Source organism: Amblyomma americanum, chromosome 11, assembly GCF_052857255.1.
Source record: "Amblyomma americanum isolate KBUSLIRL-KWMA chromosome 11, ASM5285725v1, whole genome shotgun sequence".
NCBI lineage: Eukaryota > Metazoa > Arthropoda > Arachnida > Ixodida > Ixodidae > Amblyomma > Amblyomma americanum.
The window spans coordinates 46,855,630-46,883,620 of record NC_135507.1 but is presented as its reverse complement, the minus strand read 5'-3'; the positions used below and the strand labels follow the sequence as shown (position 1 = coordinate 46,883,620).

The window sequence follows — 27,991 nt, the reverse complement described above, 5'->3', positions numbered from 1 at the left end:
ATGGGGCTGAGCCTCTTCGAGGTAAGCGTATCGTTTCATGCTGACATGCATGATCACCTCATGTTTGCATCAGAGCCAAATTACGAAGTTTATTATGAGTAATCTGAATTTGATCATGCGTTACGATATGCGTTAACACCTCCAGAATATAAACGACACCTGAGGCAGCACTCCGAACAGGACAGGTGCGACGAAGTCAGATGTTTGGGCTTTTTTTCTAATTTTATCTGGTTCGCTTCTCGTTTCGTAATTACGAACGATTTTTTTCTTCTACGAATCTGCATTTTTAAAAAGACCATTTGCCTATGTATTGATTGTCACATTTTGGCACAGCTTGATAAGAGTGTCATTTTTGGTTTCGTTATTCTTGGCTGAGCAAATTTGTCTTGTAAATCGTCCGAACTGTTTTATTCCAAACATTTGTTCGCTGAAGATAGATCGTGTGCGCTTATTTTACATTCACAGTTATGTAGGTGACTAAGAGTTGCGGTACATAAAAAGCACAAATCGATACCCTAAACAACTGCTGATGCGAAGGCAAGTCACCAGGGCATGTAATGCTCAAATCAAGGACAGAACAGTACTTTACGAGGCTGGTGCCCCAACGTGTAAATTGTGTGGAATAAAAGGCGATAGACACACTTGGCAGCCTGCCTATTATAACTGTTCACGGGATGTTACCAAACGCCTATGATAAGAGTGCTTCCATTGTTCGGAGTCGATGTCGACTGCGTGAAGATAGCGCACCTTTTACGATAAGGAAACAAAAAAAAGAGACCGCACCTTTTAGGCGGTCAGACTGCTGCGACTAGCGGCTCAAGCTGAGTAACAAAAATCGCTTCCAGAGCAAGTGATAAGGGCTTATCTTCAGCAGCGACGAAATTCTATATCACGTTTGTTTTTCCCCCTGCGGGTGCAGTGCTTCAAATTGTTTCAAGGCAGCACAATAGCAAAAAGCAGCTCCTGGTGAGCCTTAGTGTCGCGGTTCATTAACCTTGAAAGAGTGCCTGTTATTTCGTAATGAAACCCGTATGTATTTTGTTTCCTTGTTTCTTTTTTTTTAATACAGGAGACGCGAATACTGCACTAACATCAGTGTACAATTACGCCTATCCTCAGACAAAACCTCCAGACACGATTCGAAATGCGCGTTTACTGGGACGCTGAAACGTCTCCAGCCAATTTTCGATCTGAGTAGAAACAAATTCAACTGCTCTTTACGGAAACACGTATCTTTACCTGGCTACGAAAGACGCCTTTATTTATGACAAAGTTGTATTTACATGTCTCGCCCTTCTGGATGAAATGTTTAGATCGAAAAAGGCTCCGTACTTAACATAAATTTGATGACATGTGTAACCTACTCGCTAAGACCCGTTTGCAAAACATGCCGGCACCTATCTCTGGCAGCGATGTGCATGGTCACGCTTAAAGCGTTTTTTATACCCTCATTGCCATGAAGGTTTACCCGGCGCTGCGGCTCGTTGCCATAGGAATTATAAATATGAATTTAAATGGAATTAATACGTCACATTTCCTGGCAAGCGAGAAGGACAAGAGAAGACCGTTGAGTGCAATACTAAGAATACAGCTGCTCATGTTGCGCCGAATTGGGAACCGGGCCATCGTGCAGTTAATAATGATAATAATTTCTCCACCATGCAATACATGATGGCAGGGAATCCGCAGTAGAAGCTGTCCTATGACAGCTTGACTGCGCCACGCGCACTCGGCCTTGACATTTGGCCGCAGAACAGTGGCTGAAAACACGACGTAAAAAAACGAAAAGGACAAATTGTGTCGTGTAAAAAAGTACCCATTTTATCAGTGACGTCAGCCGTACCCATAATCGATGTATCCCTTCACACCCTGAAAAGTGCGTCACAAAGATATCAGCACCGCTCAAAGCGCTCCTCCACTTCCTTGAACTCAGCGCCTTATCACCCGCGACAGGCATTGCCAGCGCCGCCGCTCCAGTACCCAGCCCGCGAATGCTTGCTTCCATGTCGGAAGGCGCCCAAGTGTCGGGAATCCCCTTTTTCTGCGGCGGTGTGTTTTGTGCGGTGCTTTGAAATAAGCCCGGATTGAGCGGTGTGCCTATCGCCCACGGTGTGCAAGACGAGCCCATCGAGAGCCATTGGCGAAATCTAACCTCCACTGGATACCGCCGTCCTTGGTTGAAAAGGTTAGAAACGTTCTTCTTTGCTCTCTGTGTGTGGGCAGCGTTCATTGAATTGCGCCACGACTGCTCACGAGTTCCTAAAGCAGCTCAATATTTTGGCGCATTTCCTTTGGGAGCAGCCTTTCCCGCGAAGTAGCTACCGTCCCCTGTCTACCAAGCTTCTTGAAAAGTTTAAATAATCAGTTCAAGGATGACGTTAGTCATAGTCAAGCAGTTTTTCCACTCTCAGCCTTTTTGTAATACACTTAAAGTGGGGTCTTAAAGGCAATAAAGTGCTCAAGTGTACTATCGGTGTGAAATTAAATGCGAGCAAGGGGAACGCGTTGCAAAGAGGTCAAATTTACGCAGCCTGCCCGTCATCAGTGACTAGCGCGTTCTTACAGTTTGTAGTTTTGGTTTTGTTTTCTTTGACGTTCGTTTCTTACTTGGCCACTTGAGTCCATTTGTGATAGAGGTATACTGAGCCTCACTGTCAGAAACAAGTGATTCCGCAACGGCCATGTTGGACACCGACCGCACGGTATTTTTCACTATTCGCATCGCAACCGGGCGATGATAGAAGCAAACTGAAAGCGCTGCCGGCCAGGGAGCCAATAGCGCTCGCTTCATTCACGCGGTCCACAGCGTCTGCCACTAGCGAACCTGCCCTGTGTAAATTGAGATTGATGGAATGATGAAAATACCGCTGCATTGGCAAATGGAGAAAATAAACGTGAAAGAAAACAGAAGCAAAACAATCGAAGAGCACGCCTGCCTCTCAGGACGACAGACAGACGGCGTAAAGTAAACCTTTGGCAACGCGCTCCGCTGTTCGCGTTTCATTTGACGCCGATAGTACGCATGTTTGCTCAAGCCTATTCGCTTATGAAGGCTACGTTCTATATTGTTCTTCGCATGTCCCTGAGATCACAATTTTTCATCCTCTCTTTGTTTCCGTATGCTGCAACATCAGATATGCATATTTGACTAATGGCTACAACCGAACCTCAACGCACAATCCCGTCAGTCGGAGTTCTCAGCAGATGAAGTATCTTCAGAGTGAAATACCAGGGAAACAAATAATCATTTCAGTGTTAGTATTCGGCACCTAAAATTGTTTAGAATAGAGAGCGCAAATGGCGCCAGGAGGGGGGTCTCAAATTAGTGTTACGCAAAAGAAATGCGTACCCTCCGCGGTGGCTCAGGGGTTAGGGCGCTCGACTACTGATCCGGAGTTCCCGGGTTCGAACCCGACCGCGGCGGCTGCGTTTTTATGGAGGAATAACGCTAAGGTGCCCGTGTGCTGTGCGATGTCAGTGCACGTTAAAGATTCCCAGATGGTCGAAATTATTCCGAGCCCTCCACTACGGCACCTCTTTATTCCTTTCTTCTTTCACTCCCTCCTTTATTCCTTCCCTTACGGCGCGGTTCAGGTGTCCAAAGATATATTAGACAGATACTGTGCGATTTCCTTTCCCCCAAAACCAATTATTATTATTATTAAAAGAAATGCGATTTTAAACGGGTCAGTCTTCACTTAACAGCTAAAATATTTAGTTCGTATGGCTACCGAAGCTGCTGTGGACTCGCGATGTCAGTTGCTCACGAACAAACCAGATAACTGCGTATTTTTCTTCATGCGTATCACTTTCCTGCTTCGCCAGAGCGGATGCCTATTGACGACTCGGCAAGGCGCCGCTAGTTTTTTTGCGAAGTCCCCGATAAAGCAGCTCTTAACAGTGCACCGTTAGTCACCGTCGCGACCCGTCATGCCGTACATTCAAGTGCACAAGCACTCGTATGATCGTCCGAGCTGAGCAAAAGTCTTGTGTATCTTGCGTGTGCATCGCTCTTCGCCTTTGCAACGATGACGCCAAGCGGCAAGAATTTGGCCCGGGCCACACCCGAAACTCGACCTTTGCCGATTTGGACCAAAACTGACCATGCTCGACACGATGGCCACCTCCAAATTTGGCCCGAGTCATTGCCAGAATTTGGCCGGGGTCACCCCCCCCCTCCCCCCCCCAAAAAAAAAAATTGATTTTGGACCGAAATCGACGTCCAAGCATAACTGACCATGCCAGGCACAATGGCTACTTTCAAATTTGGCCTGGTAGATTTCGAAAAATTTGGTCCCGGGCCACCCCCGAAAGAGTAGTTCACAGCTTAGCGATATGGTTGCTATGGCGTCGTTTGTGGCGTCACCACGCTTTCGCACGTCGCACATTGGTTTAAGCAGTTAAACCTTGGCTATTTTTTCTCTTCACAACTAGGCATAGGACCACTCCGCTTTTCAGCAGAGGGTGCAGGAACACGACTCACATGCCTTCAGTCTGCTTTCCTAACGTTCTGTAGATAGCAGGTTTGACGTCTTTTTTTTTCTGATCACTGTGCGCTGCGCCGTTAGGGAGAGAAGAAAGAGATAAGATATGCCAGAGTATGCATTCATATATTTTATGAGAACATTATTGATTGCCTATAGTTTTGGTTTCTACCTGCTCTGACTTCATAGGACCGCGCAAACGTGTACTAACGGAACTGTGTCGCTTCAGTTGCGGCACCTTTCCGATTTGCGGCAGAGGACCTAATGGCGAACGCGTCATTCTTCTGTGAGTGGTCTTGAAAATTGAGACGGCCCAGTGTACTGACCTTTGACGCGATACCCCGTGGAAACGAAAACTTTAGGAGAAAATTGATGTCATTAGTTGTGTGAACTACGCTGGTGCATATGGTCGTCAGGTTCGTTTACTTCTGGCCATGCTAAGTATCTCACTAACAAAAAACTGCAATACGTGCATGTACCATTCGCTCTGCTGTTATGAAGACGTCTGAAATGTGAATTGCCCAAGTGCACCTTGGCCAAATAGCAAAGCTGCTTTAGAAAAAAAAAAGCCAATATTTTTATAAGGTGAATATTTGGTGCTTAGTACGCATGCTTGAATACAACGCGGAAGGAGGCACGGATCTGTTAAATCCGGTGGCTGCTAATAACAGCAGCTCAATTTTGTTCTGGAAACAGGTTCACGCAGTTAACAGTTAAAGGGGAAATTGTCATTTGCGTTACAAACTGTGTACAGAGTACATACATCACACTTAACTATAGTGGTCGGGCGGGCGCTCCAGACAGCGCGAGCGACTCCTGGCGCCACTCTTCGCGTTCAAAATCGCTGCCTAAAAAAGCCACGAGAGTGACGACTGCTGCATTGGCGGCCGACCAAGTGGCATGAAACTTACACCCACACCATTGTCCAGCAAGTGCAGACTAGAGCGCGAATTCCTCCCGTAACATCTGGAGGGAATCTACCAAGAACGTCGTAGCGACAACGGTATCCATCAGACTGAAACTTCATCCTAGAGATGGATTCGATCCATCTCCACCGAAAAAAAGGGCAGCTTTGTATTCCGGTTACTCGGACAATTCGGCCACGGCCGCAGCCTTATCGCGTGGTGCATGGGCAGGAATCATTCAATTTTAAGCATGAGTTCACTTCAGTTCGCCACATACTCTGAAGTGCTTGAAACCGAAACTAACCGGAGTTTCCTACCCTTTGTGTGATTTGCATGCAGCGAATCCCGGCTCTGTATCACCGAAGGAGCACTGGCGACCGAGTCGCGAGCGCTTATGACAAATCACGCACACGTTCTCGGCGTTATCGCATGACGCGAGTCAATGACGCAACTCGAACATATGACGGAAGCGTGACACGTTTGCGGCTCAGCCGGTAGTGCTTTTCCATTGATAGAGCCGGCGCTCACGACCAGCAAATCATACAAGCCTGTGTCTCGGCCGGCTGAGAACGTTGCAGCATCTACGTTTGTGGTGCTATGGGCCAACTGATCTCACATTCGGTTACGGCGCCTCCTGCGCAGTTCGGAACGCCCGTCTGACCCATCTAGACAAGCGTGATGGACTGTGCATCTATGACCTCATGGTAGGAATGTTATACAGCCAAGAAAAATGCTCAGTGCGTAAGCTAAGATTGGGGCACTTAAGTTGCTTTCGTTATAAGTGTGCGTGCTTTGTAAATTAGCGTCGCCACCTCTCATATTAAAACGTTTAGCACGACGCTATCATACGTCGCAAAAACCAGCCGTCAACCCCGTATGCGCAACGGGCTGTTTGGGGGCATGTTTGCTGATGCTGTTGCTTTCTAGCGACAGTTGAAAAGCGTAGCGCTATCCTCATAATGTGTTGATAATGGGAGTGGTTGCCGTACTAAACAACAGCGGCAGTCTATCCAACAACCGGAGCATTATCGAAGAATGCAAAGAGAGCGGTCGCACGTCTATTTGTCGCTCGCCTGTAGTTGCCTACAGTCATTTTTCGTAGCACTTCGCTGCTAGTGGAAAAGGCGACAAGGTCAAATTAAAACGCTTCTCGTCGTGTTGCTCTGCCGCCAATACACAAAGAAAGGGAGGTATCTCTTTTTACTTGCTCACTACATACCTGCTCTATCGTAAGCCTACGCTGGAGAGCTGTTTTCTCAAGCCTTGAGCTACTGAACGATGCGATGTTGTTCTTTCGTTCAAATCAGTAGCAGTCAGTATTACATTAGAAACTTTGCCGTGGTACACTTGTCAAACTTGATCGAAAGCATACGCTGAGCAGAGGGCAGAGTATCTAGTCCAACCAGAAATTTCAAGAAGCGTCACCATTGGGGAACCAAAATTCATGTGAGCCATTTAAGCGCGTCGTAAGGCAGTGTGCATTATGTGCCTCCCTTCGAATACCCACCTCTGAGTTAGCATCCTAGACTTAGCCTTCATATTCGCTGATGGCGGGATGACCCTTGTTAATATCCTGTGGTGTTTCGTGTGATGCTCATGGTGTTTAGGATATCATCAGGGTACTGTGTCCTAATAGCTTTGAAAGAGGTGGAAAGTCGTCGAAAGTTCTTGACTGAGAAGCTAATGAAGAGAAAAAAACGGAAGAAATGGGCACTGGTGCTGATCACATGGCTAGCTGCTACTAAGTATTCGAAACTGTTGTAGTGTTACTGGCAGGACATTAAAGCATTTAGGTTTTTCGTTTCAAAATTTTGTCGTTTTTACTCATTTTTCCAGCTTTGCTTGGAGGCAACCAGTTGCCAAACTACAATTGCACCAAAAAACGTAGTAATATTTCTAACGAGTTTCAGTTTATGAAAACAGGAGAAAAAAACATGGTGTGCAAAAAGTCGCAGCTGTATATATTAGCCACAATGCAATAATTATATTTCAGTTATGAGAAAAGATGGGAAATTAAATAAAACAATTTTGAATGAACTAGATGTTGGAGTAGTTGAGAACACGCGCTTTAAGAATGAAAATACATGAGAACTATAGGGCTTACATCATGCCCTGTATAGTTGCATCAGTTATTTCGCATGAAATATATCCGCCGAATTAGTCCGCTGTGCCAGAATACAGTAAACGTGCGCAACCTATAAACACTGCGTAAGATGAAAACACTAGACTTCAAAGTGCCCTTGTAATGTAGTACAAATTAAGGATTTAGGTGCAGTCGGAAGTTTTCCAAATAACCACCGCGGTGGATCCTTGTCTACGGTGCTCGGCTGCTGACCTGAAAGAAGCGGGTTGGATGCCGACCGCAGTGGTTGCATTTCAATGGAGGGCGAAATGCGATAGGTCTGTGTATTTTGCGATGCCTGTGCATCTTAAAGAGCCTATTGTGGTCGAAATTATCCGGAGCCCCTCCAGTATACCGCCTCCCTGATAGCCTGAATTGCTTTTTCATTAAGCCTATCAATAAACATCGGAATAAACTGACCTAACTGAGCTTGTTTTTGCGAGAAGGTTCCATAATTTACGTGCCCTTATCTAGCTGATGCATTCTAACGTGCACCATCACTTTAATTGGACGAAGGTTAACCATCACACGAGGAAGTTTTTATTCGTTATGTTCGCCTGAGAGGTAGGTGGTAATCTTTTAATCGCATTAGGTTGTACAGTGTTGTTATAGCTAACTTCGCGGCATAGAACGGCATCAAGGACAGAAGGGACCAATGTAATTTATTAGATCAGCGTACGCCCAAGAGGAGATTCCCTAGCAATCAGAGGCTCGACATATGTTTCATTGTGACTGCCCTGCTGTCAGCGATGACTGCTAGCACGGTTACGGCTGTATAGCCTTACCGTAATCCAGTGACGTCAGTGGTGGTTCACGTCCAAAGCTACTTGACCCTGCATCACTCAAAATCATAACGCAATACCTACGCCGTGTCTTGTTCATGATATTGCGCAGTGCATGACGCACATAACGAAGGTTTGCCGCAGGAAGCGAGTCTAGCGCTGTGATGGTAAGTCACTGTACTGGATTCGTTTTTGCAAGCTAGCAAAGTCAGCTCCGGCGGCTATCTGGCGGAAATCCCGCCGAGAAGCGCGACAAGTAGGAAATGCGCTCTGGCGCCGGAAAAGCTGGTCTCTGGCACCTGACAAAAAAAAAAAGACAGGAGGAGAGGGTTGCACGCGCTTTTTCAAGCGTTCTTGTTATTTCATCCCAAGGTTAGCCCAGTAATGTGGGTGCACCCGGAGTCGACAAGGGATGTCGCTCGCTCTATACCCTCAACGCCAAATTATGCAAGTAGCATGACGGAATTATCGGGACGTTCTGAAGCATGTGGAGGTGAACGGGGCACGGTATTGCCAGAAATTCGTATCGACAGTCGACGTTTTAAAGGGGTTCAGGTTGGTGCCACATATTGGTTTCCAGTCACTATACTCAATTACGACAGGAACTTTGGTTACTTGCAGGTTTTGCCCTAGTAGCTTTAAATGCATTGAAACCGGCTATGCGTTAAAAAAAGCTAAAAAAACGCCAAAAATACTCTCGGGTTCAGAGGCTTTAGTCAGGTAACCCGTTCTTAAGTTGTTACCCCTGCAGATAAAATTCCAGCACCGCTGCCCCTACACCGGACCCCCTGGGCTTCTTCAACGTGTGATGACAACGTGCACCGCAAAGATTTCTATATTTCGTCTTCACCGAAACACGGCTGCCAGGGCCTGAATCGAACCCATGATCTTGGGAACAGCTGTCGAACGCCAAAGCAATGAGCCACCACGGCTGGAAAGAAGGTTTTGAGGTTGCTATAATTAATAATAGTTAAGAAGAACGTAGCTTCGTATGCGACTTGCTCTCGGTGAAATTTGTTACCGCTGCAGAAATCTCTTCTTTGGCTTCCGAAGCGTACGTCTCGCGTGCTGATTCCTCCCGAGTTTTTAGATAATGTGCGCCATTTCTAAAAGCTCAGCCTGTCGGCATGTAGGACATAACCCAGATTTCATCTAATCTCCACCACAGAGCTATCACGCACGAAGGCTACGACATCCTTCTTCATCGACCAGTGTCGGAGCACCATGTCCGGCAAAGGCTGTAGCAAACAGTGGGACGGCGCCTTGTCCTCGCAGCACAACACTCTTCGGGTCTGGAGGTGGATTCCGACCTGGAGAGCCTCTTCGAGTGTCCCGTGTGTTCGGACAGCGTGCTGCCGCCGATCATCCAATGCGCCCACGGACACCTGGTGTGCTCCGAGTGCCTAAAGATGGTCGCCGGAAGATGCCCCCACTTGTCGTGAACCTGTAGGTGAGTTAGAAGACCGACAGAGAGAAAGAGAGCTGCCTTCTTTCAAGTTCTTTCATTAATGATAACGCCATACCTTCATCCCTATAAGTGGCTGTTCTCGCGCCATAAGCGGGACACTGTGGTGGGCTAGTTGGTTCATTTGAAGCGAACGATTAAAACTGCGAAAAGAGAACGTAACGAAAGGCACACATTAGCATCGGCGCCTTCGTGCTTATGTGTGCTTTTTGTCCTGTTCTCTTTGTGTAGTTCTACTCGTTCACTTCGCGCCATAACAAAGTTTGTCGGTGCTAAGAATTTTTATCAGAACATAGCAAACTGCGACCATATGACACTTTTCATAGTAATTGAAGAATGCACCCGCGACCGAAGTTGCTGCTAAAATATGGTTCACCTAGGCACAAACAGTAATGACTTAAACCAAAAGATATTAGGGTTTAACAACATTGATCCTAAATGATTAGCAAAATTATGTCATTTAATGAAAGCTATTCTGTATAGCCGACCAAGAGGATTAGGAGGTGGTACCACGTAAGAGCCGTGGGAAGATGAAAACTCTCGATAGTCAACAGTCGCTCGCGCTCGAGGTCCGAAACGGGATCAAGGCGAGCCCTATCCCGAATCTGATTACATGAACCACGAACTTCATGAAGGTCGGAGCAAGGCTCGCGTTAACACACATCGCAAAAATTCAAGGGCGATCCGCGTGTGATGCACCTAGACGTGGTGGCATACACCGAAAGAGGCCCCTTTGCACTAGCCGCTGTGAACGGAAGGGACAACATCCTTGGCTGGCGGTCTGCGTGAGGGCTGAGAGCTCAGCTGCGGCTGAAACCACAGCCGGCACCACTAGTCATCAAGCACCACGACAGGGTGGGCATGGGAGTTCTCGTCGTCACCGACTCGCAACAGGCCTGCCCGAACTTTAGCATCGGGCGAACACCGCTGCTGGCGGCTTAGATCCTGGGCCCAAAGCTGGAAGAATACCATCAAATCACGTGGAGGTAGGGCCACGCGGGAGTTGAAGGGAACAAAAAGAGTGAACGCCTGATCTCGAGCTTTAACCAACCAGTGGTCCGATCATTCTCCATCCTTTACTTTCGTACCGCTGCCATTCAATTGCATCGAAGGCATTGATATCCCGCGGCGTAACCACATGATTTATCTTCCCTCCCGCAAAAAAGCCCAGCATTGAAGACGCCGTAGCTCTCAAACTTATTCAAGCACATTCCCAAACCTACACAGACAAGAAAAGATGTGCCCACTTGCATATTGCGGCATCTGCCACTAGTGCACCGACACACTTTTCACTCTCTTGCACATTTCCTGTTGGTGTGGGTGTTAACCCCAACTATTAAAAAAGCCTAGCACATCGTTTGAATCATTTTAGCGGTGCGAGGTACAGCTGTCCAACAATACCCTGGCGGGACAAGAAGCGTTCTTCCAGTAAGTTCGTCGAGCAGCCGTGGCCAGTGGAGTCCGATAACGAGGAAGCCACCCACACGACCACTCGATCGTGATCAATAATCTCGTTGTTCCTAATGAATGTTTCTCCTCATCCTTCTGCTCTAACTACTCATAGATGCTTTCGCTGCAGCGCGTGAAAAATTTTGGTATCTTAATTTCTTGTTTACTGAGCTCAATCTCATCTATCGTCCGCAGGAGACATCCGGAACCTTGCTTTGGAAAAACTGGCCAACAAGATCGTGTTTTCTTGCAAGTTCAAGACTGCAGGCTGTCCCTACAGGCTACCGGCCGATGATAAGAGAGTCCACCAACAGTGTTGCGTGTTCAGGTGGGCACCTTTTTTTTATAGCTAAGAGCACATACCTGACTTAGCCTAGCTGGGTTGGAAGGAAGGCCTCAGACGTTGCTGGCACGTACCCACTACGGGGGAGTGGCCATGACACAGGCGGTTAATTGCTGGATACAGGAAAGTTTTGACAATCTTTAGTTGGCACATACCTCTTCCATAACTTTTTAATGTTACAGAAAGCTTTTGTCTGAGAGTACGTAATCAGCGTTTTCCGTGTTCTCCTGTGATTGTGGGCAAGCTTCCTTATAGATGGCAGCGTCTGGAAATTTTTTGACCCGCGGCTCTCTTCTGGGGGAGAAATGAAATAGATAGCTGCGCTAGCGATTATCCTCATCGAGACAACCAGTCAGAGGCGTTCGTTTATTCAAGGTTCCAAATTCCGATTTATTACTACCCCGGCCAGGCGCCTGTAATGTTACGGCACACGTGAACATCATTCTCTGCGGTATACTGGTGAACTTGCGAGATATTGGTGGCGACACACTGTGCAGCTGTTAACTCGCGACTTTCTTTTCCCGGAGAATGTCATTAATCTATGGCTATAACAATTCATTCTTATTAAGCCATACACTACTTTTTCTTTGATCATTGGCAAAAACATCAATGCCAGCTGCAAACAAATGAAGGCGGTTTTGGTAAATTTTAATATTATTGTTACTACCACTGGCACAGGAAGGCAGAGTTCCTGGATCGTGCTAATACCAGGATACATCCTGTCATTGTATCCTGGTACGGGCATAAAAGCGCACAAACTGCGTTCTAGTAGTTCTTAGATGAGATGTTCTTTATGATGCCTCCCCTCCACCCCGGCACACACACGCTCCCACACGTGACTCTATTCACCTCCTACACATCAAAAGACGTCATTGCGTTGTTACGCCGTGCAATTCATTGTTGCTCAGAGATGACTGAAATGAGGCACGCTTAGACAGAAAGAACCTCGAATGCACCTCGGATAAGCCTGATACCAATCCCTTCGGCTGCAGCTCCTCGCTATGAGACCGTCTGTGTTCACAAAGAGAGTCGGAGCAGGTCCCATACCTCGTCCTCACCACACTACTGATGCAAGAACTCCTCAATCACGCTTAAAACTCGTCGAAGATTCAGTATTATATTACTACGTTCGTTTCTGTTTCCTCGCCTTGTGCAGGCCGGTTCCTTGTCCATTTCAAAGCATGGGGTGTACTTGGCAAGGTACTGTGGATGCAGTAACAGCTCATCTCCTTGGATCGCACGAGCACGTCACCACTATGGAAGGTAAGACCAGCCACGGCCAATGGCGTTAACTCAATTATCGCGAGTAGCCTTGCCGCCAGTCTTCTACATGAGGGGTCTTCTACATGAGGGGTCTTCTACATGAGGGGTCTTCTGTATGAGGGGTCGTCTCTATGAGGGGTCGTCTCTATGAGGGGTCGTCTGTATGAGGGGTCGTCTGTATGAGGGGTCGTCTCTATGAGGGGTCGTCTGTATGAGGGGTCGTCTGTATGAGGGGTCGTCTGTATGAGGGGTCGTCTGTATGAGGGGTCGTCTGTATGAGGGGTTTTCTGTATGAGGGGTTTTCTGTATGAGGGGTTTTCTGTATCAGGGGTTTTCTGCATGAGGGGTCGTTTACATGAGGGGTCTTCTACGGGGTGGGGGGTCGTTTACATGGGGGTCGTTTACATGGGGGTCGTTTACATGGGGGGCCGTTTACATGGGGGGCCGTTTACATGGGGGGCCGTTTACGTGGGGGGCCGTTTACGTGGGGGGCCGTTTACGTGGGGGGCCGTTTACATGGGGGGCCGTTTACATGGGGGGCCGTTTACATGGGGGGTCGTTTACATGGGGGGTCGTTTACATGAGGGGTCTTCTACGGGGTGGGGGGTCTTCTACGGGGTGGGGGGTCTTGTACATTAGGGGTCTTTAACAAAGCCACTTGTTCGAATCTTGACTCTTTGGGCAATATGCGTCTCAAGAAGGAAACCCATTAGATGCTATTAATCACAGCGCAGGTTTGCTGTTTTTTTACGCAGCTTCTTTTCACGCTACTAAGACTTGAGTTCGAAAAACAAGCCTGCTACTGTAAGCAATATTTGTGACGGGATTGCACTCCACACTACAGATGTAAGCTCAGAGACATTGGCAGTCGTAATAACAGCCGGCGCAACCTTTTCCCTGGAAATATAGCACAGTTGCGTCCCACGAACTAAACCTTGAATGAACGGAGAAAATAGACATGCAGCATTTTCCAGGTATCAAACATTCCTGCTACGCTTTCCCGCGTGCTGCGCGTTACACGCATTTGCAGTTGGTATCAAAGCAGACTATGCTAAAAAAAACTGCTGCATTATACAGATTAAGTTTAATAGGATTCCATTACGTAGATTGTGTGTAATAATAAACAGTCATTATATCTTGACCAAGTAAATGCAGCATTTCCTGCTTTGATAAAATTACATTGCGGAAGAAATCAAACAAATTAACTGATGCGCATACGGAACGTCGTGTTCAAGTTTGGGAGAACTGCGTTGCCACCGACGGCCATAAAATCAGATGCATTCTGTTGAAGCAATCTTATTTCTTTGCTCCTACTTACCGCTCTTAAGCTTTCTCTTGTTTGAATCTAACTTGGAGGAAGGTGAGCTCGAACCTCAGTTCTTATCTAGCATAGCGCTTTACTGCGCACGTGAAAGCCTATACTGCCACAAAATGCGAACGTGGATGCTGCTGCAAATTTACTGTTTTCTGACATTTTTGCTTTTGTTGAATCCTGTGGCATTTTTGCGGCAACACGAATGCAGCGGTGCATCATTCATAATTGTCACCAGCCTCACTACGCCCACTTTAGGGCAAAGGCCTCTCCCATGTCTCTTCAGTTAACCCAGTCCTTTGCCAGCTGTGGCCATCGTATCCCCGCAAAATTCTTAATCTAATCCGCCGTGAGTTAACACGTACCAGCACTACAATTTGACATACGCCTAAATACACTTTCTTCACTTTATCACGTAGTACCAGTCTAGGCGGCCGATATATCAAGCTGCAGAGTTCGAAACTGAGTTTTTAATCACGGCCGATGTACTCGGTCGATCTACTTTTTGTACGCGTAAACTATAGCTGGCTGAAATTAACACCGAGCCCTCAGATACGCAGCCACTCAAAGCCCATACTTTTTTTCAGGCTGCAGAAAACTCGGCATTAGACAACAATAAAGAAACTGGTTAACTCTAAACCAAGGCACTGATTTAGGATTTCTTTGAAGCGGTGGACAAAATTAAACAAAATTTCTTTTCCTCCTTCTGTGCACGCTAGAACATGTAGTCATTGGTTATGAGGAGCACATGGTTAAGTCCTTGCATGTCTTATCTTTAGTGCACGTAGTTTCAAGCGGCCGTTTATAGCCCAACTTACTTATTCAGCAGCGAGCAGGCTAGCTATGGCGAACGAGTAGGCGGCAAAACTTTCTGCAGAACGTGCGACGCATTCCACCATAAGGTTGAACAATGAATCAGTACGAAATATTCGATGCCTATTTGCACTTGCTATTTCAGCTTTAATCTCTCTCCTGCCTGAACAATTATCTGTGCGCAAATTTAACCGGCCATGCGACATCAATTTGCCCAGATTTGCTATACCGCTTGCTCTACTAAAACTGAATTGATTTCAATTTTTGAACATGGAATTGTATTATTTGGTCCTTTACTTGCGTCGGTTCAGGCGTAGGTGGCTGCCGGCACGATTATAACCAGGATTCAAGCGTCAATACCATCCATCGTACTGAAACAGTGTGCAGCGGGTGCGGGTTCGCGCTAATGCGAGCTGGAGAGCACCGCGGGCATCGTTGTTTTGTGCGGACACCTCGTTTCCTCCACCCTAAAAGGACGCTCCGTACTGGCCTGGCAGACGTCCTGCTTCTGGAGGGCGCAGTTTTCGGTTATTCAGCGACATATCTCGTTGTGATGGTAGAGAACCCAGTCCGCAGGTCAGGTTTGAATTGAAGTCGAGGGTAACTCCGAAATCTACGTAACCCGCGGTATATTGCAGGTCATCCTTTCTGTTTCGTTTTGAGATTGTGGTCCATGTGACGGCGGACTAGTGCCCTTCCGCGCTTAACAAGCTGTTAGCGGAGTTCAAGATAGCACCGAATTCAGTCCAGTCTAGAGTTGCGGTGATTTGGCTTATCGGCACTCTGTCCGCCCTCACGAGACACTTTGCTTTACATTGCAGGACTTCGCACTTTCCTCAAGTCTCGGCCTCGGGCTTCGGAAGATTTAGCGAAGAAGGTAACTCTCGTCCAAACATACGTGGTCTTCGTGGGTGTTGTCCCTGTGGAACTGTGCGTCGTTGTGTGCTTCCGAAAGAGGAATCCATAGCTTTTTTCGAAGTCGTGCTTGTCAGTTGTATCATGTTGATGTCTCTCTTGAGGTGTGGTTCTTGACTTTCTGCCTGTCCGTTTATTTCGCGGTGGCAAGCGGTTGATGTGGCCAAGTGGACTTCGTTGAAGGCGCAGAAATCCTGAACAGCATTAGAGACGAACGCTCTTCCATAATCTGGCGCAAATTTCTGTGGTACCTCGGATGTCCCGAAATGGATTCGTAATGCCTCGATTACTGCAGCCGATGGAGCTTTTGGCATGACTGGCACCCCCATCCCACATCCTGAAGGCGTATAAAACAATGCATCGCTGTCCTCCTAGAGGTTCTGTGAGATTTATATGCAACCAGTGCCACAGCCCTCTCGGGGCCGCTTCAAACAGGAATAGGATCCTTTGGCGCGTTGCACTCCATGGCGTTGCGTTCGTGACGTTTCCTTCTACAAGGTGTCTTCAATACGTAGCTCTTCGCACATCTGTTCATGACTACGATGCCTTTTTGACCAGATTGCTGCAACTGCAGAACATGAGCGCGTGCAGTGGTTTGTATAATGACCCGAGATCCCCAGGTAAGGCATTCCTGTTGCAATGCCTGTGATTCAGACCTCCGTCAATAGGCCATGAAGTCATCTTTTACGAGTCTTGTTGGTGCCTAGTGGTAGACTCTTGCCGCAGCATGCTGTCTCTCTGATTGAGTTCAGTTATATCAGAAGCCGTGAAAGACGGACGCGTGAATGTTTCAGACATCGGTCTCCTGCCAGGCTGCAATGGCTTGTGGTAACTGGCCGCTAGTTGCAGTGGACGCATCTCATCAGCCATCTGATTCTGTGTTCTTTGCCGGTAGATACTTGATTTACACGTTAATAGCATTATGCAGCGTCTGCTCATGCGGGCCGAGAGAACTTCAGCTGCAGGAGGTTTCGAACCAAGCAAACCACCTTTCTGCCAGCGATAACCTAGAGGATTGCTGCAAGTCCTTATCTTCCTTGCTGTCAGTAGTTTTCCTCATCTGGTCCCTGCGTCCCAGCAGCAAACGCGATCGGTGCCTTTTTGCCTTGGTCATCACGTTGCGAAAGGGCTGCCCTCTCGCCGTAGAGAGATACAGCGCAAGATCCTTCCTTTTGTCGGTCTGAGCTAGTACACTTTCCTTGAGAAGCCGGTCTTTATCCGCTCAAAATGTTTCTGATATTTGTTATTTATCCGTGCTGTGTTTCTCTGGAACAACAGTTACAGAAAGTAAAAAATTGCGCTTTTTAATTCATGAATGTATCGTAGATTGTAAGCACTTCTAAAAGCGACTGTCGTGTTCACTTACTCGTCGGCTGGAGCGTCTACAATGGCTGGGACTTTTTCCTCTTCTGCATGAACTCCAGATCATCGATCTGATGTTGTACGAAGTCTTCGTGAAACCCGAAACAGCACTTAGGTGCCGCAAGACGAATGCTGTGCGTTCGTAGTCGTTACAGTATTTCTTCCAAATGTGAGGCACTCTCGGCAGCAACACAACCCTCTCATGATTATGTCATCAAGGTAAGCACAGACTCCTGGAATGTCAGTCAACATTGATTTCATGAAGCATTGTAATAAGTCGCGTGCTGCGGAGATAAAAAGAAGTCTCTTGATTTTGTAGTCCTTTAAGGATGCTGAAGGTCAATATCTCTGCAATCTCTGGAGTTATGTGCACACGCTGACAGTGCGCTGAAGACCTTGTGTCCTCGTAAGCTAATAAAGAATTCGGCTGCTGTTGTAGTGGGGAGGATGCTTTCTTTGACTGACGGTTAATAGTGCATCGGCAGTTACCAAAGATGCCGAGAGAGTGGTTTTTATTCCTTACTAGCACTAAACGCGTTCTCCAATTCGAATCGACAGTAGGTTAGATAACGCCTTGGGCTTTCAGAAGGCAGAATGTCGAGTTTGCCCTCCACAGGAGAAAGAAGCCTGACGGGGACTGAATGGCCTGCGGTAGACTTCGCGTTAATCCCTCAACAAGTTCAAACTATAAAGCAGGAACGATAATTCCCTGCATGTCTTCGTTGAATAAGGTCTTATACTTTTCTAAAACGCTAGAATAGCGCTCATCACTTGAGAGGTCACGGATTCCAAAGATCTCAATATCTGGGTGCGCAAACCAGTTTCCTTAAAGGTTACACCAGGCTTTGTGGATGACCTCGGGTGGAAAACTGCAGATGTTGCGATGATGCGTTACCCGCACTCTAGCCGTAGCGAGAATTTGAGGAGCCTTTTCCTGTCGGTGTCCTTAAGAAGGTGTTGTTTGTTGCAAGCCATTGCAGCCAGTTTCTCATTCCTGAGAACAAGGCTGGGGTCGTTATTAAATTGGTTGGGAGCCCCGATATCCTTGTGCAGGCAAGGATGGTTGCAGAGGTTACCAAACGTTTTTAAAGCTTTTACCAGTGTGCATTTTTGAAATCTTTCCTTTGGCATCACTACAAAGTAAAACTAGTGTTTCAGGTCTTATACACCACCTATAATGGTCACATTTGTCTAAAGTTTCGCAGTAAACTTTCCTATACCTTGTGCTTGGCGCATGATGGCCTTAGATGCCTATGTGCCATTAAACCAAACAGAACAGCAAACTATTGTGGATCGCATTTCTAAATGGCGTTGAACCTGCCTTCACTGATGATAGAGCAGGTGGCACCAGAGTCCACTTGAAAACTTGAAAATACATATGGACGTCTGCGAGAAACAAGTTTAACAGAAAATTTAGAAACACCGTCATTCGTCATGGTGCCCAGGTCGTACGCCGTTAACGCTCTGATGGCATGCGGTTGACCGAATAACGATGCTGAAGTCGAAGTGGGCACGTCTAGCTGCGGATGCGCGATGCTATCGTTGCTGTGAGAGCTCTACACAAGCTTCCTTTCCTTGATGCATGTATTTACAATGCATACGCGTTTCTTGCCGTGATTTCATTCGGATTTCTCAAAATTACAAGTGTCCGGAGTGTGTTGCACATCGCATTGACAACAAAATTTCCCGTTCCGATCTCTTGGTTGCTTTGAACGCCACAGCACCTTTGACCTCGACTTATTTTTGTGGACTCTATTGTTATTCTCGGAGCTTTGTTGTTTTTAAATCTCTGTGAGAGGTGAATCAGCAATTACCATGGTGGTGCCTTAATGACTTATCGTTAAGGTACTTTATCAAGGCTGTATCAAGGTCGCCAGCTTGATCGCGGCCACTGTAGCTGCATTTCAATGAAAGCAAGTTACAAAAAATATCCCTTGGGCTATGCGCTGTCAGCGCACGTTAAAGGACCCCAGGGAGATGAAAATAATCCAACGCCACCCACTGTGTGTTCCTAATAGTCCATGTATTCTGGAAGTTAAACCCCACAACCAAATACTTTAAGCTAAAATAACAAAACAATGAATTCTGGCAGCGGTCCTTTCCTCCTCGTGTACAAAAGCGATTGCAAATATGTATATTTTTCATAATTATTGAAAAATAATAATATAAGTGCTGCAGAAACAATTACGCATTGTGTGCACACCTGCGAACACAAATGACCACAACATTTCGCCTTATATCACCACATCATCACATAGCTATGATGAAAGCAAAAGTGCCGCTGCGTTGGCACAGTGGTTATGGTACTCGGCTGCTGCCCCGAAAGATGCGGGCTGGATACCGGCCACAACAATAGCATTCCGACTGAGGCAAAATCTTAGAGGATCCTGAACTGTGCGTTGTGAGTGCACGTTAAAGAACCCTAGTGGGTTTGAAATTACCGGAGCCCTCCTCTACGGCATCTCTGGTATCCTCAGTCTCTCTGGGACGTTAAACCTTATTAAAGAAAGAAAAGATGAAAGGGACCTTGCGCTAGAAAATCATGACGAAGCCAATTATTTAGCCAACTTGTGCCCAAACACACTCACAAAAAAAGTAACTACGCGGCGGCGATAATGGGAGCAAGTGCCATCGAGGGATGAGAAGCCCATCGCCTACGGCCGTTTTAAACTTATTCATTAATACCAAGTTCCAAGATAGAGAGTGCCAGCGTGGTGGCTGAGTGGTTATGGAGCTGGGCTGCTGGCCCTAAAGACTCGGGTACGATCCCAGCTGCGGTGGTCGAATTTCGATGGAGGCGAAATTCTAGAGGCCCGTGTACTGTGCGATGCAAGTGCACGTTAAAGAACGCCGGGTGGTCGAAATTTACAGAGCCCTTCAGTACGGCGTCCCTCATAGCCTGAGAGGCTTTGGGACGCTAAACTTTCATAGCCCAAACCAAACCAGACCTTGAAACAGGGTTAACAATCTCTAACGTCGTAGAAGATTCTGTACGGGATCATGACCGTTCCAAAGCGCCCTTGCTGCTTATTGAGTACCGAAATATATAATAAGGCCGCCTGCTAGAGCCAGTTCACACATAACACCGCAAAAACGAATAAGACCATGTTTCGCGAGAGTCCAAAGAAACTATTGTTGTTTACAACTTAGAGATGCCCTAAAGAGGATTCTGAGCGCGTATTTTTATTGCAGGAACTCAATATACACGCTCCGAAGATTCCTAGAAACTTAGAAATATTGTTCTGTATGGCCGATTTCCCGATTAAGATGGATAGAATGTCCAGGCTCCCGCCTTTTTTTTTATTTAGCTGACCTCCGAAAGTAGGCACGTGTAGTGGTGCGTTTAAGACAGTCGCGTGGCAGCATCGCTCTCTTCAGTATGTTTTTCTTTGTTTCAGCGAATAGTTTCAGTCGCAAAGAACACAGCCGCAAATTAGGCCCGCGGAAATAAATATACGCGTGAACTCTGATTTTGCAGATCACTCCGCGTATTACTAAGTACCACTCCGGTGAAGGCAGAGCGGCAAGCCGCTATGTGACTACCTGAAAGGCGCACTATACATGTTGGTTGACTACTCCTACCCTCGGAGGTCGGTTTAGAAAAAGACGCTTAATCAAATTAAATACCGACATCGGGCGCACAGAACAAAATAATTGAGATCACTGCGACACCCGCTTTGGAGGAATGCGTAAGCATTGTATGAAACTCCATTGCACTCGTTAATTTTTCACTTCATTAGCTGTAATTATTTTTCGCACCATATGACGTCAAACCTACATCACACCACATTTTTTTTCCAGACGTCGATGTAACCCATCCACACTTTTAACGTCCACGGTGACACGTGACCCTGGACACCATTTTGTCGCATTTCTTCCACTTAATTGGCTCTAATTAAATAACCAATTACCCCGCATGCACCTCATGATTTACCCTGCGAGATTTTTGGATCCTCTATCTAACTGAAGCATTCTTTTTCTATAACGCAATTCGTTCTAACGTTATTGTGATGACAAGCTCATGATGATAGGAAGTCGCATACATAGCCATACAACGCTTGCGCATTAATAATTCGATGTTTCGAAGGATGCTTGGAGAGTGTAGATCGAGTTCTCGCTGTAAAAAGGCGAGCTCAGAATCCTCTTTCGCATACCTTTACCGTCCTGCCTCTGTTCTTCACCCAAACTCACAAAAGCTAACCAAGCGTGAAATTTCCGACTCTCGACTTTCGCAGGCAAAGAAGTGATCCTCCGGGCAATGTGCAACTACGGATCGGCTACGTCTCAGTGGACGTGGATACAGCGCTGCTTCGGACACACGTTTATAATCACTTTGCGGAGGGCTCCGATGGCTGAGAACGTGCACTATTTTTGCGCAGTGATGCAATCAGTCGGCTCTAATGGAGCGGCCAATGACTACGCTTACCGCTTGGACTACCATGGCTGCGATGGATCGTATTCCTACGAGGGCATGCCGCTTGGTATTCACGACTCGGTGGATGTAGCCATAGAGAATGGCGACTGTCTTGGGTTTGAAACCACCGCCGAACAGCTGCAGTACCAAAGCGGGCTCCTGCGCATCAAATCTGTCGTCACCAGCCTTCTTTGAGTGACGGAGAACTGTGACATGCAAGCCACTCTGACCAATCTTGAAGTGCCGCGCCCAATGTTTTAGAAGGGACAATTTTTTATGCCAGCAGGGGTAGACTTAACCATGACGCCTGCAATAGATCCCCGCCCAAGAAGACACAGTTGCAAAGCGGACATAGCGTTTTACATCGTTCATGCAATGACTTCAGTTATTCTTTAAATTTGTGCTCTGCAGTGATTCTGGGAATGATGGAGCAGTGTGAACGGTGTTCATAGCCTAAGCGCTACTGTGGTATCTGCGTTCGTGCGAAGAGAGCGTGCTCGTGATTTTGTGCACAGACTGTTTTTAAACTTCTCTAATTCGACAATGCTCACAACATTTCCTTTTTTGTATGCGTGATAAGAGCAGAAGCCACGCACATCTCTCATGTAGCTTTCTTTGATATGGAGTCTCGATTTCTTCTGGTCGTTTGACCTCTCAGCGAACCCCACAGCAAAACCCTGTACGGTGGATATTGAAACAATGTAGAGTTTGCAAGAAGACAAGTTGCCTTTTGTATCCAGTGGCCTCTATATAAATTCAATCACCAAAAATTATGTTTTGTTTTTCGGTATGTTATGATTTTATTGATGTCTTGATCGCGCGTGCGTTCTTCAAAGCTGCTTGGTATCATCCCCGAATATATCACTCCCATCCATTACATCTCGATTCCTCGCTTCACATAAGGTGTCTGTCTTCCATCAATAAAAATCTGTTGACCATAAAAAGTGCTTCTTTCCCATAAATCTTGTCTGTTCTGTGGTTGGCTGTTATTTTTCTTAGATTCAGAATACACCGACTCGCCCAGAAAAGTTTTATTGAGGTTGTGGGAACGAACTACACCCCTATATAACCCATCCATCACTAAAAATACCTTCGAAGAGCAGTAGCTGTTGCTCCCCTTGCTGTTCGCCATTCTTCAAGAGGTCGTAGCCACAACTGCATTTCTTGGCTAACAGGAAAGCCCTGGAATGCAAAAATTGAAGCTTCCTCTTTCTACCTTTAGAGATAAGTTTACAATTTCAATTTCTGTCAGCTCTACATATGATCATGTTGTGTTTTCAGCGTCTTAATTCTACTATTTTCCACTGATTCATATCTGAGATTAACTTTATTTAGGAAAAATAAGTTATTACCTTTTTAATGCCCTTGTGCTTTTCAAACAAACGATGTCAAACTAAAATCAAAGCGACGCCAAACTACCACGAAACTTGGCGGCGTCAATTCAAAAAGCATTTTTTAATTGTATTCTAGGGGCTTATATACCTTTACATATCGTTCTGCAAGGTGTTTCAAATAAAAGCTCGAGAGGGTCCCTGACAGCTACGTCCCCGCCGTAACCGAAACCTGAACGAAATAATTTAAATGCGGAAACGGTGGTAATGTGACTAATGATGGTAGCGAAAGGTGCGTCAGAACTGCTTCTTTCTGGTACATGTACGGTACTACGGTACGAATCATACTGTCCTATTTGTACCGTCTTCTCAACCTTAAAAAAGGTACTCCTAAGCCATCAAATACACATCCATATACGAATCATGGTCATATCTTAGGAGAGCAATAGCGGGGACATAATTCACTGCATTTCTAGCCACCCTCAAAACAAGAAAATGTGGCAAATTCATTTATATATATATATAGGTAACCAAGCTCATGTGCGTACCTTGTGGTCTCAATTTGTCTTAGTTATGCTGCACTGGATTTCTCGCTTTTGGTGTTACCTTTGCATTCGGGAATGCTTTCGTCCATTCAAGGTGTCCTAACGTGAAAACAGGACAAAAATAACGAAATCACGAACTGAGAGTATTAGATATTCGATTTAGCGCCCGGTATGTTTAGCATTCCCAGAATCGGCAGAAACGCATGTTTTATGCACCACGCTAGGCTTAAGGAGAACATGTTGGTCATCACAAGGGAAGTGTTCATGTACTGATATCCCGCAACACAGCGCACTGTAGATAATCGGTTTAAAAATCTCCTTATATAAAAAGCTTACGCATCGAAGATTGCCCTAAAACGTCCTAGGTGATGTTTACAAAATCTTCGTATCGTTTGTTAGTATCATCTAAAATAGAACTAAGATAGCATGATGAATATATGTTCAGTTTCTATTTAAATCTGTGTTGCAGCAAACTGTGATGCAGCAAACTGTCTTACAATGCCTAATCAATCTTCCGCTCTGTAAGCAACGTTCTGTTGGGTTGAACCCGATTCAATTTTTTACGAGCCCGTACTGGGAACTAGAGCACGCACTATCGAGGACAAAACTAACTGACCCCCCCCCCCCCCCCCCCCCAAGTTTCGAACCCTGCTGCTTTGAATGCGGGTATCAGTGTGTGGAAGACGTAGACCGGGATTGTCAGCCACAGTGTGCGTGCGCAAATCGTTGTAGTATGATATCATCACCTTTCATTTCCACCCTACCTTTTTCTTTCATTCATTTCCCTGTGGGGAGGAGCAGGCCACGATCATGTTTCCATCTTCTTCTGAGCGTTTCGTCTCCCTAAACATTAGTTTATCTCTCTGTCTCTCTTACTGAGAAGACTTAAAGAAGCGAAGTAGATGTCTGCCATGCGCGTGAAGGAAGAAGACGAAAACAAGTCGCCATCGTCCAGAGTCTGTGTGTCGAGGCCGTCGAACCAGCAGCGACGAGTAACCGGGAAAGATGTTTCTTGGAGCGATGTCCGGCAGAAACCGGCGGTGCCTCCCACAGCGGTCTACGCACCGTCACCTCTGCCACTGGGAGAAGGTGTACGTCTACGACACCATCTCGCTGGACCGGCAGCTCATCCTCAGGCAGCACCGGGTAAGCGTTGCTGGTTTTCGGGGGTTTGACGGAAACGTGGCGGGTTTGCCTTGACAGCGTTTTGCGACAACGTTTCAAAGAAACCCTTATAAATGTCTCGGCAGCATAGCGATGTCAGGGATAGAATAATCTTGGATTGCAATGGTCGTTTCATGATGCCGTGAAGGTCTAGTGCAACCGCGGACCATAGAGAGACCAACACCAGTGGGCGCACAGTACTAATACTGACTTTTTTTATCCACAAGATAAGCTGCCTGAATAACGTGCTAGAAATCACTGCGTTGTAGGTTGCTCACTTACGGGATAACGTAGCTGCACTATTTGTTGCGCTAGGCGATAGCTGTTGGTCAGCACGACCTTGGGCTGAACAAAAAAAGCTACTTCAAAAACAAATTTGAGTAGCTCGTATCGCTGGTCCCGCATGTATTTCTCCGCATTTGCTCCTTGAGATAGTTTTACAGTACTTGCGGTGCTTATGGAGTTTGGTAGTATTACGGCACTACTGAGTAAATAGTAAGGCTCTAATGAAACACCCCCCAACTGCAATAAAGACCTGCCATTGTTTGATGCTGTCCTGTATTCGTGTTTCGTAGCAGAAGATGGTAAAGCGATGCTTCCAAAAGTTAAGCTTCACCTTGAGCGGCTGAGAAGCTCTGCTGGCAACTCTGCAGGGGCTTCTGAAAAGCAGATGGCCTTTGGTATTACAAACGTGCATCGTTCAACTTGATGAATTTTTTAATGCAATACCTGGAGTACAGCGTCACTGAAGATTGCGCATTCATCCTTCTGCGTATTACACGGACATATTAGGTGAATATGCCACTCATCCATTACCTTTTTACACGCAAAATTTTAGAGCAAGCGGTAGCCTCGCAGACATCACGGAATGGAGAGGAGGGGGCGGGGAGTGACTATTTGCTGAAGCCGCAGTACTTGTTGATTTTGCGTAGGGATGTTGAGCAGCTATTTTAGAGGTTTCGACTGTGGAGATGTCTCGCACAGCTCAACGTATTCACGTAGTACAACTGGCGACGAATCCTGAGGAGGTGGGTCGCGCGTTGCACGTGGGAGAGCGCTGCTAATCTTGTGGTTTTGGACCCCCGTACATGGTACGATCCGGCGGTCGGTGTGACGTCATAAAAAGCGCGATCCGTGGTGGCTGCGCGCCGATTTTCCTCGTATGCATGGTGACATGGCCGACGCGCAAAACACCGGCAAAAAGAGCTCTTGCACGTTCCAGCGTCCGAGTTCTGCGCTAGTGGCCTAAGTACCTACTCCAAGATATGTCGGGGGAAAGCCGTTGCTGCACGTTGTCATTGCAAACGCCTCGGGGAGTCTTCATTGGGGGCTTTGGTTTCGCAGATGAATCTTTAGCTGTGCTCAGCGTGTCCTCAGGACGCCTTAAACGATGCGTAATAGAGTTTGTAGCGCAATGTGTGGCCAGGGCAAGTAATTTTATAAGTGATATTGTAATTTGTGTGCTAGTTTTTTGCATCTTCAGGATTCTGACTTATTTGGTGAACGAGTCTGTTGATATATTTCACGAACTTATCGCGTTTTGCGGAAGGTATCGCAAAAAACGTATCAGCACAGCCATTTGATTAGTTGGCGTGATTTATATGGGGAACATTATACTTTCGTAGTCTACTTCCAAGACGCAATCTACAAAAGGCGGCCGCGTGGATTAAGGAGACGTTACTTCAGGCAAGAAAAGCTTTGATTACCCTTAGCTGCGGTTGGAGAATATAAATCCATTAACCACGACCGAATTTCACGAGAAAAACGAATTGCTGATGCGGAAAGTGAAGATTCAGCAACCGTCTATATCGCGGTTGAGGCATTAAGCATGTCGTACAGGAAAGGAGGCGGAAATGTATATTGCAGGCCATTACAAGGGAGCCAACGAGAGCGCTTGCTCCACGAAGGAAAGTTGATCATACTCCTAATCCCAATATAGCCAAGGACTGAAAGAGGACAAGAAATCTTCAGCCGAAAATGGGTGTAATGACAACGTTACATCAGCACAAAGTGTTTCTCTATTTGGTCTGATCTACGGCGAGTTCCGTGTGCAGTAGCAAGCTGCATGGGATTAGTAAAATGAAGGTGGAGGAAAGTAGAAGTCGAATAAGGTAGTCGAAAAGAGGCGCATGTAATGGAAGCAGCCCGCATAGAGAAAACCCGTGGGATTCCTTAGCGTGAACTGAGATCGCGAAACACATATGCGTTTTTGTGAGTACATGTTAAGGAACCTCGTCTTGAGCGAGAGCACCGCAGCGCAAATAACCAATCGGGACGTGAAATCAGAAGAGGAGTTGATGCAAGGGAACAACGCCGAGAATTGAGTGTGGTTCGTAGTGTGCGTGGGGACGGGGTTTGCGAGCACAGCTCCCGAATGCGACGCCAAATTTGGGCGGTGACCGTGGCCTGATACTGTAGGGCCATGATTCATCAGCGGTTTTGCGCGTACGAGTGCGCGGCAGTGATCTCTGCAATGAGAACTAAAGCACAAGCGACGACGCGGCACGTCACTTGCATTGCAAGGAGGGAATCGATGCAACCCAGAAAAAAGGAGATTTCTCGAAATGTGGCACGTATTCGGAATGCGAGAACCCGCGAATCGGCAGTGAGTTGTAGAGAGTGGGAATGTGCACAAAGGAGGACACCCACAAAATGATGTATGCCTATTTTCGCAATTTCTTCTCCACACATTTTTCAAATGATTAAAGTTTACTGTAAGAGTATCATAAATGTAAAGTTATTGTAGTGACCAAAAATGGCCCAGCATCACAGCCATGTGACTAGCGGACAAGAAAGGCGAAGAGACTGTAAGTGCGTGTGTTTGTTCGGGGCGTTTACCGACTCCCTAGAAATGACGGTGCCCTTGACTGCCTCCACGGTGCAGAATTTTTTTCCTCGTTGGACTTGCGCCCTCGATACTCGAAGCTTCCAATAGCAGAATCTGGCCGCCAGAAGACTGCCTTTGTGACCCCGGCAAGTCATGCCGTTCGGAGTGCGCAGCGCACCTACGAGAGCTGAGCACATGCATGATGGACACGGTTTCGCTCGGCTTGAAATAAAAAAAAATCTGCACCTCTTACATACATTCCATCGCAGTTTGGTCTTCTGACTTTACGAGGCTTTGAGCCGCCTTGAAAGTTTCTTAAATGCATCTACGATTTATGCCTACAACCCAATTTGAAGAGTGGCTCGCATCCTCGCATGACATTTCTATATTATGGGCCATTGATTATTCAAAGATGGCTTCCTTCTTGGCTCGTCCTAATTGCGTGCGGTCGCAGCTTTCCCGAATTCGACGATTGCGAAACAACTTTCCTGCTTC

The 27,991-nt window shown here is 46.6% G+C and overlaps 1 pseudogene across 1 annotated transcript; it reads left to right on the top strand.

Annotated features, from left to right (window-relative positions):
* On the top strand, window positions 1–23,084 carry LOC144109589 (E3 ubiquitin-protein ligase Siah1-like; annotated as a pseudogene). Its single transcript, XR_013309620.1, has 5 exons — window positions 1–21; window positions 9,538–9,743; window positions 11,403–11,535; window positions 12,707–12,813; window positions 21,451–23,084. The product of XR_013309620.1 is annotated as an E3 ubiquitin-protein ligase Siah1-like (transcript).
* The last annotated feature ends 4,907 nt before the right edge of the window (window positions 23,085–27,991 follow it).